Here is a 9,439-nt window from a genome sequence, read left to right as displayed (position 1 = left end):
AAAAAAAAAAAAAAAGAAGCAGAGCAGCCTGCTAACACAGCAACCAGCTGAATAATGTCCTAAGCATGAGTAATTCCAGACCGGTTTGTCCCTTCAGTGCCGCTCCACCCCACACAGGATGGGAGTACAGGGGCCGATGATCCACTAATCTCAGTGCAGTCTAGAATAACTGTCAGGGGACACAGGCTACATCTTACATTTTATGCTGTTCCAGAGATGTGAGCATGAAAAAGCAGGAAGTTCTGATGGAAAATTAGAATTATCCAACAGTGTTGGTTGTATCTCAGTATTGCTTGTGTATGATATTTTGTCTCTTAGCTACTTGGATACATTTCATTTTTTTGTGATTCCTGACAACAGAAAAACATTTTTAAAAAGTAAGTGACAGTGAAAGTAACTTTACATTTCTATAAGCGTAAGATGATCTGTCCAATTCAGCGTGTGAAAATCAGCCTTCTATACAGTTGAATCTATGTTTGAGGCGTTTTTTAAGGCTACATGACATCCTGGTCATGAAACCCGGAAATGGATCATCAGGTAACCTCAAGTTCTCATTGGTTGGAGCTCCATCACCAGAGACCAGCATATTTTTTTTTTTGGCTGATGATTATATGATGTTAGTACATTACGATTTCAAAGAAAATACAAACAACCAAAAACATTTTTTAAAAACCCCTCCCTAACTGGGTTGTATTCTTACTCAACATACACAGAGTTCATAAGAGTGAGTTAATTCCAGTGTCTGGATCCTCTCTATTCATGACTTTTCAGTTGCACAGTCTATACAAAAGCTTACATTAAATTTGTTGAAATGAGTTATAGATTTAGATGCATATTGATAAGATAATACCAATATAATACAAAATAACAAAATAATAAAAGATGCATCTCACTATGGAACAAGAATATGCAGGGTCAAAAACAATTAAAGCCCTGACCATTCTCTCAGAATAAAACAGCAAAATTCTACTTTAAACTATCCGAAGATCTGCTCTGCATTATGAACAATTCGTTATACCATGTTTGTGAAAAATGCTTTTTTTTTTCAATAGGAAACTTTCCTCCTCCTGAGCCTCTAATTTTGTGCACTACAGGGTTAGTGCTACAGCTCTGCAGGGTCACATTCTTTAACTGCCCACAGACAGGGACTGTACTGCGGTCTGCGAAACGTCCTTTAGTGAAAGCAGGATTTAGTTCAGGTTTACCTTCCTGTTTCCCTCCTCCTCCCTCCAAGAAACTGATAAAGGTGGTCTACTGGTTCTCTTAAAACCTCTTTATCTGAAACTACTGGTGCCCGACACACACCTTATCTTACACCCTTTTTGTACACATACACTGGTTGATAAATAAGGGTCATTGTTTTCAGTTTCTAATGGGTTTCAGATAAAAGATATAAAGGGGATTTTATGTCTCAATGCAGCCAAAAGTTGGTATGTTTCCTGCTGCGAGAAGACAATGTTCAGTTTACTGTAAATAAGGTCATCTTGCAGCGAGTACAGTAAATGTTGCGCTAAAAATAGCCTTTGATCATATCTAAATAAAAGAAAATTCTAACAATAATATTAAACATTAATTTAATCTAGAAATAAACATTTTTGCTCAAACTCGCAGGCATATTTTCTGAATAATAGAAATATTGCTATTTTTAAAAGCCCTGGTATAAACCATTTAATGTAAGATAGACAATGAGAAATTGCAGTTAATTTACGAAATTAGTAGTATACTCAGGACTATTTTAAAAGTGGCACTTGATTTCCCTGGTGAAATTGTATTATTTTATTAATTAATTATTATAATTATTATTTTAACAAACAAATAGGGACTCATTATGGTGCATGCACACACAGAACCACACAATGCTGATAAAACAAACACACACAGATTAAGGTTTAGGTTAGGGTTAAGAGAACATGAGCTATTCTCAAGGTGCAGGTTAGGAAAAAGGGCTAAGAATGTAATCATCAGAAAGTCCCCATTAAGACACTGAAGATTGTGTTTTGTGTTTCCAGGTCACTACCAATAACAACTTTATCTTCTCTAACCGCCTCTGACAGGTGAGGAGTGAAACGTCTCTAACAGCTATCGACCAGGTTAACTGGGACAGGTCTCACCTCTGTCCTGTCCCTCTCTTTCATTTTTGTCCTTTTCACTTTCACCTCTGTCTTTCTCTCTTTCTACCTTTACAAACATGTCTTTACTAGTACAGCGTTTCCACCACCAAAGACTTACAAACAACTGCAGAACAAAATGTGAATCAGTGTGTGCTTCCATCAGCTGCTGTTGGGTGAAAATCCTGTTTAGAAGCTTCTAGCTTCACGATGGTGTTTTTACCTTATTGTTTCTGCCATTTGTTACTTTCACAAGTTCCTCTGTCTGTCAATTTAACATTATCTGAGTGCCACACAAAATTAGTAGTCAAGTTTGTGCAGCAGCAAACAAAAACAAAATAATGTTCTTAAATTCATTTTCTTGGGAAGTGACCACAGTTTCAACAGAATCCTTATTTTGCTAAGTTTGAGGACGGCACTTGAACGTGCCTCTGCATGTTCATTTTCTGCAGCTGAATTACAGACTCCCAGTCATCCAGGATGCAGATTAACACAAGATTTAAAGGAAATCTATATGTTTGGAATTTCTTTTAGGTGACATTTGATGCCCAGCTGTATCATAGCAGTGCTTATACAGGTCAGGTTGATGTTTCCTCGCAAAGTCAGTGAGTCCCTGTGGAATGTCAGGCTGATGTACCGTCTGATTCCCTAATCCCACAGTGAAGGCCTTCTTTGTTCCTGAATATTCATATCACCTCCATCAGTCTACCAGCACACACACACACACACACACACACACCATATTAGTAGTGAGGAGAAGATAACAGCAGGCCAATCACTCCGATGGCTGCCGGGTTATCTGTCATTGAGGGATGGGGAATTGACTGCGATGAAAGAGAGGCAAGAAAGGGAATATTAACAAGCATGATGGGGAAAAACAGAATGGCATCAGAGAAAGAACAGAAAGGCATGACAGAGAGATAAAGAGAGATTGAGAGGGTGACTGATATGAACACAGATATCATGTAATTACACTTCTGGCTAAAATAAACTTTTCTCTTCAGTAACCCACAGTCTGATGGGTCTTTTAACTCGTTTTGCCTGCTTACCTGTCTCTGTCACACACTTATTCCCAACCCCCACCTCACTTCCCCATTCTTCATAATATCTCGCATCATTTCAGTCTAACATTTTAAACATTATGGAATGCAAAAACCAACCCCTGAATGTGTTGAATTTTTCTGCACACACACACACACACACACACACACACAACAATAAATCACATACCCTCTCCTGCTCCTGGGCTGCACCTCGTGCTGATCGACCTGGACTGAACAGTTCAAACATGATAGAAACAAGTCCATCTAAAGTTGAATATTCCCCTCCCAAATCCCCCATCATTCATCACTCTTAATCCTTTAAAACCCTCTCTCACCTCAGAGTCAAGACATGAGCAGTAAAATATCACACGCCACCATATTTCACAGCACAACATGGGGTTCAGCTCTCTGCTAAGCTTAGTGCTGTCAGCATCTTGGCTGTGAAACCGTCCTGTTAGTTTGTTCTGCTGATGGCCTTAAACAATATTTTAACTAGTAAACTTAAACAGCATGTAAACTCTTCGGATTAACGGATAAATACAAGGGTGTAAAGTTCATGGTTAATATTTTTCCAACCTGCAGATACCTGTAACCACAAACTGACTAGAATTCTCAAAGTAATTTGATTGCTTGCTGCTCTTCTGTTAGTTTTTCTGAAAATATAGCGCAGTGTAGGAGGCTAATATATAGGAGAAAATGGTATTCTGTCATTTATGCTTTTCAAAGATTATTGCTCTGGCATGAACGCAACTCAGGAATTGAACGGCTTCGGCTAAATAAAGTCTAGATTCTTATAATAATACACAAAGACAGATTTATAATTCTGTACAAAAACCACAGAAACTCACTGCTTGGTGGCACTGTGGCCTTTTCTCATAGATCAACCCTGTCTCACAGAAATTACGTTTTTGCTTTTATTTTGCAAAACCAAATACATTTTTGAAGGGAATTAAATTTTTACCAACATGAAACCAACATATCTGGCAAGTTGTAAAATGCGGATACTGACTGTATCTGTCAAACACTGACACCAATCTTCACCTACAATAACTGCTGCTTTTATGGGTAACAGCAGCACTTGGTTAAGGTTATGGAAAGATTGTCTGCTGTGACCGGAAGCACGACACATAACATGAAAGCACAATCTTTCAGTCCCCCTAACTGAACTGCTTTTGTTACCTAAACTGAATCACCTAGAGAAAACCCTTATGATATCAAACACACAAGCGTGAACCACAAAAGAAGGTACATTTGTCTTAATAGGAGCCATCGCTTCTGCCTCTTTCTCTTTTCTGCCGCCTGCGCTAACCTCACAGAACACACAACCATTAACGGTTCTCAAACTGCACTGATACACGGATTTGTGTATACGTTTTTCTGGCTTTTCAGTTCTGGTGTTCAATGTCTAATAACCAAACAATTCACCATGTTTTTTAGGAAAAAAACAAACAAACCTATATTTACAGGTTACAGGTAGAGTAGTCAGTAGTTGTCAGATTTTGGGATTTTTCACAGAAACTGCATCGACAAAGAGGATCAGCAGTCTCATCTTTAAAATAACCAAGACAGGCTGTACATACAACGTGTTGGCTAATATGGTGATTTACCCATTTCAAAGATTCAGTGAGCATGCTAGCCCAAGTTTTTGGTGTTTATGTCACACTCTGCTGAGCCGAGCTCGTCCACTGTATTCTGTCTTTAAATAATTCCATTTTAAAATGTAATAAAAGAAACATGTAAAAAAAAACTTTTTATTTTTACTTTTTGTTATTCCATTGACTAATGTGCGTCTGTAACGGTTTACAGTAATTGGTCCTTTGCCTTATCATTTACAATGTCTATGTTAATTTAAACTGTGCTATTCCAGGTATGAGGTTTGGTAATTGAAAATGCTTACACATCAAAGTCAGTAAAGAGATGAGGAGAGATAAGCAGGATTGGGAAGAGGTGAGTCAGGGTGGAAGGGTAATGAGGGTTCAATGAGCTGCATGGGTCATAAAAAGACATGGAGGGGAGCAGTGAACAGGTGCTGACCATGTGTACACAGTGTAAAGGCTGTGAAATCACACACACGCACACACACACACACATACATACTGAATCTCTGGTGCTCCCACACACACACGCTGTTGGACAAAACCCAGCACAGGTCTGCCGGGTCATGTGTGTGTCTTTGTGTGTTTGTATGTTTGCATTGTGTGTATGTGGATCTCACGAATGGCGATGCATGATGGAGTGAGATTGAAGAGGGTCTAAATTCCTGCATTTCTATGGGGAGACTTCTCAATTATTTACCTTCCTTCCTCCATGCTTTTATTATGAAACACACACACACATACTTGTGTTTGATAGCTCAAGCTTAATTAAGATTTTGGTTGTAATTATTAATTTTATTATTAATCTGATTTCAATAAATTATTGCCTATTATTTCCCTTATTTAAGGGTGGAACTTTAATATTAATTAAGGTTATTATGCCTCAAAACTCCTTATATAAAATAAAGCTGTCAAATGTCAACTTGCTGGTGGTACCAGAGGAAAATCAGAGGATCAACAAAGCCAGTAGGATCCATCCTTTCGTGACCATGAATGTCTTTTAATTTTATGGCAATCAATCTAATAGTTATTCAAATATTTCAGTCTGGTTTAAAGTGGTGGTCCAACTGACCAGCAGACAGATTGATGTTGCCATGCTACATCGGGATGATTCAGTTGGCATTGAATGCAGTGGCGTGGCTTTTCAACCTGTGTCAGATGGCATGGAAAACAAAAAAGAGCATGTCTTTTGGTAAATCCAAAAAGCAGTTTCTTTTGATACCACTCATTAGCAAAACTTCGAATATAGCACTCCATTGGTCACGTCCAGAAGGCTGTTTAATATCTAAATTCTTTGGCTGGTCTGGTTCCAGTTCCCCCAGAGAGTCCTCTGGTTGAATGGATGTTTGAGCAGTGAATTAATACTATTTTCAGCATAATGTTAATTTATATGAGCTATCATTGTTGCTACTTGCTGGTCTAACCAGCTAGAAGCCGGCAGGCGTGCCTCTGATGTCAAGCAGGTAAGTGAACCAAATAGCTTTTTGAGCAGTGTTGCCAGGTTGGTTAAAAATTGTCATTAAAACATGAATATAGAAAATAAATCAGAAAAACGCCCACACTATGACAAACCAAGCCAACGTTTTTGTCAATCAATCCAAGCTAATTTTTACCAACATAATTCATCCTGTAGCTGCAGTAACTGGGTGGAAAATTGTCCAATCTGGCAACTTTTCTTGGGCGTAATAATTATGTATAATGCTTTAGGAGGCTTTAGGAGGAGTGGTGCGTGGACCCCAAGCCACTGAAAAAATAAAAAACCTCCCCATAAATTAATAGATATAAAACATTGTAGACACAATAGAAATAATAATACAGTTCACTCTACAATGGACTAGTTTCCATTGAGTGAAAACATGGATTTTTTTTTTTGCCAAATTAAATTGATAGTGTCCAAGATATCACACAAGGTTTGAGTTAAAAAAAAATTACAAACTTAATTTTTGCCTTCTCTTTATCAGTCATTTTTCAATACAGTCCAATTAACAACCCACCCCACGCATGGAAGAGCAGTAAATATAAAGTTAATTTATAAATATGACAGCTAAAACAATATAATAGATATATAATAGGTTTTTTGTCTGCATTCATAGTTTTTCGACAAAAACTGGGTTAAGTGAATATGTATGCTGTAGTGAGCTTAAGAGGACAACAAATATAAAATAAAAACTTAAATTTTCCATTTCGCCCCCAAAAATTAAGTATTTATTGTCATTAAAATCATAGTCCAAGTCAGGTGTTAACCTCACAGACCGGGAAAAACCCCCTTCACTTTCTCTTCAGCAGTTGGCAAACAACACACCAAAGCTCCACTGAGGTCTTGAGAAGTGACAGCCTTTATTCACCGACAACTGTGACATAAACTGTACATTCACTGCTAAACCCACAATTTATGGCCAACCTGTGTCTCTCTCTGCTCTGCCATTCACCGCCGCACACACACTCCCGCTCTCTCTCTCTCGCTCTACCACACACACGTTACGCACTGCTCTATTCCCTAAAGGAGCCACGATACTCTTATAACACAGGGAACCTCTTGCGCACAGAAACAATCAGCTATTGACAATTTGTTTCAATGTGTCCATTCATATTTTCATCATATGGATCATATCAGCACACTACAAACGTTTCTGATTAACTGCAGATGTTACAATACAGTACTATCAACTCCCTCCCTGCTCTACCCCCCTCCTCCCTCTGCCCCGCCCACAGACTCCGACCGCACACCCCCCCGGCCTCCCCTTCAGCATCTGACCATCATGGTCGTCATTTCATCGTGCTGTATGTCGGTGCATGTTAGCAATATTTGACAATAAAAGCTGACTTTGGACGTTTGAACTACCATGTGCTCTGGACACGAGCACTATCACTGCCAGATCAATGTCTGAAGGATCAGGGAATATGCCCACCTTTGGTTACCCTCATTGGCGTTCCAGCTGTATGGTTTCACTTCCCAATAACAGTAGCTTCCCTGATTGGTACCAAGAGAGCCAAAGGAGGATTTTTTAAAGCAGAAAAGTTAAACACAATTCCTTGCAGGTGTAAAAAGTAATACAAGAATATGAGGGAAAATACAGATAAATGAATGAGCACAAGCTTCATACAGTAATAACTAATATTACATAACATGTTATTCATATGCATTATTACTTATTCTTATTAGTCAATTGGGTAAAACTGTAACCGCTCTCCAGAGGGGAGGAAATGGGTCCAGTGCTGCGAAGATGTAAAAATGAAAAGTGAAAGTGTAGCTGTCCAGCACTGCCAGGAAGAGGAAAAACAAAAAAAAAGTGCATTCAGGTTTCCCCAAAGGAAAATCCCCTTTATTGATTTTAAAGGCTTGATGTTGTTTTATGTTGGAAGGTTTTGTAGGTGAAAACCTAAACATAATGGAGTTGCCCAGCACGACTGGGTTACGGGACGAGAGGTACCTTGACCATAAACCGTTAAGGTAAACCTGCTTGTAAACAGCCGTATTGTGTGTTCTTAGAAAATCAAAGGCGAGCCCTATCTAGAAAAAACCACTATGGATAACTAACAACTATAGCTTGAAATAAAGGACAAGGAGCTTGGAAATGATGTAACTTCCTGTATAAAGAACAAGTATGAACTGAACATGTAAGGTTAAATGTTTTTTTTCAAATCAGCTTCCAGTCCACCTCACACAAGATGTGAAAAGTCCAGTGTGCATTGTTACATTAGTGCCTAACGGCAATAAGCAAGCAGTTACAGTGAAAATTAACTAATTAAAATGATGCTGTTTTAAAATGCTTTTCACAAAGACAACTTGAAAATAAACCTGTAAATCTGCCAATCTCTGAGCCCAAAAAATATCATTAAAAGGTTAAAAAGTGTTATGTTTGGCCAGTGTAATAAACCTTTTTAAATCTGTTTTAAAGTTCCATGGGAAAGAAAGACCAGTCTCTCCCGCACCCACAATGTTTCATGAAAATAAGTTGACCGGTCCAAAAGGTGAACCTGAAATCAATCCTTTCAATGAAGGAAGAACTGGGGTAATGATATCTGGTGGCTAAGTTGGTGCCATTCAACACAGAGAGATTCAGAGTCAACTTGACAAATATACGTAAATCGCCAATCTTGAAGCCCAAAATATTCATGTAAAAGATGTTAAAAGTGTTATGTTTGGCAATGTAAAACAATTTTCATCTGTTTAAAGTCCATTGGAGGAAAGAAAGATCAGTCTCTTCCTGCAGACCCAGCAAATGTTCCATGAAAAGTGACGGTCCAAGGCCCTGAACTTGAATCAACCTTCTAATGAAGGAAATGGGGTAAGATATTGTGGCTAAGTTGGTGCAGTTCAACACAGAGAGATTCAGAATCAACTTGAAAAAATAACCTGTAATCGCACTTGAAGCCAAAAATTTATCATTAAAAGATGTAAAGGTTATGGTTTGGCAAGTGTAAAAAACCGTTTTAAATCTGTTTTAAAGTCATTGGAGAAGAAAGAAACCAAGTTTCTCCTGGCACCCAGCAATGTGTTCCATGAAAAGTGACGTCCAAGGGTGAACGTCAAACTTCAATGAAGGAGAACTGGGGTAAGATATTGTTATTGTTGTTGTAAGTTGGTGCATTCACACAGAGAGATTCAGAGTCAACTTGAAAATAAACTGTAATCGCCATCTTGACCAGCGTCAATAAAAGAGAACTGGGGTACGACATTTTGGTTATGTTG

The sequence above is a fragment of the Morone saxatilis genome, unplaced genomic scaffold (assembly GCF_004916995.1).
Source record: "Morone saxatilis isolate NCDOM2014 unplaced genomic scaffold, NCSU_SB_2.0 Contig15, whole genome shotgun sequence".
Lineage (NCBI taxonomy): Eukaryota > Metazoa > Chordata > Actinopteri > Moronidae > Morone > Morone saxatilis.
The sequence above is the reverse complement of the archived record's forward strand: the minus strand, read 5'-3'. Positions refer to the sequence as shown.